Source organism: Dermacentor andersoni, chromosome 7 (genome assembly GCF_023375885.2).
Source record: "Dermacentor andersoni chromosome 7, qqDerAnde1_hic_scaffold, whole genome shotgun sequence".
Classification (NCBI taxonomy): Eukaryota; Metazoa; Arthropoda; class Arachnida; order Ixodida; family Ixodidae; genus Dermacentor; species Dermacentor andersoni.
This window is the reverse complement of record NC_092820.1, coordinates 151,392-153,309: the sequence shown is the minus strand read 5'-3', so window position 1 is coordinate 153,309 and position 1,918 is coordinate 151,392. Positions and strand designations below refer to the sequence as shown.

The window sequence follows — 1,918 nt, the reverse complement described above, 5'->3', positions numbered from 1 at the left end:
CCCGTACACCCATAAGGTAGCGCACAATTTGAAGCATGTAGCGACAAAATACAAGGTTCCTGTGGTTTTTTCCGCCTCAAAGAAACTGGCTGGCTTGTGCGTTAAAACTGATCCCAACAAGGTAAACAAAACTGACTGTAAAAAGAGACATGCAGCCCCGCTTGTTAAATGTGCCGTTGGAGTCGTATATCAGATACCTCTCACATGTGGAAAGAAGTACATCGGACAAACCGGCCGTTGTATTAATGACCGATTAGCGGAACATAATCGCGGTTTAAAAAATGGCACTTGTTCTCATCTGCCGCATCATTGTAAAGCCTGCGGAGAAGAAAGGAAGATTAAGTGTGTGGCAAGGCTGAAAGAAGCAAAGGTTTTAAACAGAAGTAAGGATCAGACAGCCCGTGAACTGTTGGAGGCCTACTATATTTAAAGAAACTAGCGATTGTGTTAGCGCCCCATCTATCTCCATTTATAAGAATGAAACTGCTTTTTTGGATACACGGGCGTGAGATACGTGTGTACCTCACCTATCTTTATCCGCTTTTTGTAAAAACCTCGTGCGCATGTGTGGTTATTGCTACCCATCTTTGTTTGTCTTTATATTCATTCGCATACGCGGTGAATAAACAGTTGGAAGTTGCGCCTGTCCCGTCTCGCTTGCTGTGTGCTGTGTTATTTCGGCGCTATAACCCTCTTCTGGAAACATGCACCAACTAGCCCCCCAACAAGTATTACTCAAAGACTATCTTGTCGAGCACAGTGGGTCCATTCTCTTTTGATGCAAGCATCTCCACAGGAAGTGTGTACTTGAGTATTCGGTATTTATTGCAGTCCAATCACTATCTCAACATGAATCCGGACATTTGCAAGCTTTCGCGCCTTTTCTACTTCACAGGCTGAAAGTTGAGGCTTGCTTTTGGTGAAAGCAGGAATTGCAAGCTTTGCACAATGAAGTCCAACACTGTCGCCAATAGTGAAGCCCCTATCTGCCAAAACATAGTCCCCATGCTGGAGATTATTCAGCACGCCACACTTCTCTGTAATGACCTTGTCACTCGAGCGTCCACCCCACCCACAACAAATAAATATAATAACGCCCTGTGGAGCTATGCCGATTAGATACTTGACTGTATTGTGATGATTATAGTTCGACCATGTGTGCGATCTAGGCAGGAAAGACGAAGGTTGCTCTATAAACAACTCAAAACAGTCAAGTATTAAAGCTAGTCGTGTGCCGAAGCACTGCCGAAATGCCATAGGCATTGTTCGCTGCAACTCTTCAGGTTCTCGCCACTTCACAGCACGGGAGAGGCGGACAAAGGCCACGTCAATCCACTTGTTGACAACCCTAGACACAGTTGACTGGGATACATTGAACCTGCAGGTGACAACAGATATTGTAAACACAATGCAACACTTATCAAGCCAATATACAAAAGCGAGTACCTGTATGCCAAGTCCTGCAATGGCACATTCAAGCTAAGGCGGATGAGAAATATGAGCATCTTCTGGAAGAGGGTTAGACTGTTTCGGCTTGTATGTGCCATTCCTTCCTTCAGCACTTCAAGAAGGGCCATCAAAAGACTGAAATTTGACAATCCTCTGTAAAACTGCAACATGTCTTCGTTTTCTCAGGCAATCTACAGTCAGCATTTGCATGTTCAGTTTGTTTCGCACTTCCCCGACCTCTGAGAGCAGGTGCCAATTCTCGTTCTCAAGATGCTCAATTTGCTCCATTGTCAAGTCAGTAACATGTGAAAAGTCAGCCTTCCCTGAAAAGATGCAGCAAACAGGCCACAACCTGCCTATCAATGCTTAGTCAAAAAGAGAGCAGTCTAGCATGATAGTTCAAGAAATGTTTGCACTTTTCATTCAAAGCCATATGAGTACTGTTACAGTACATCAAAACTATGCATAA

General features: G+C 44.2%; 1 pseudogene; it reads right to left on the bottom strand.

The window, feature by feature from the left end:
• Positions 1 to 731: 731 nt before the first annotated feature.
• LOC140219475 (uncharacterized) lies at positions 732 to 1,577 on the bottom strand (annotated as a pseudogene).
• Positions 1,578 to 1,918: the final 341 nt, after the last annotated feature.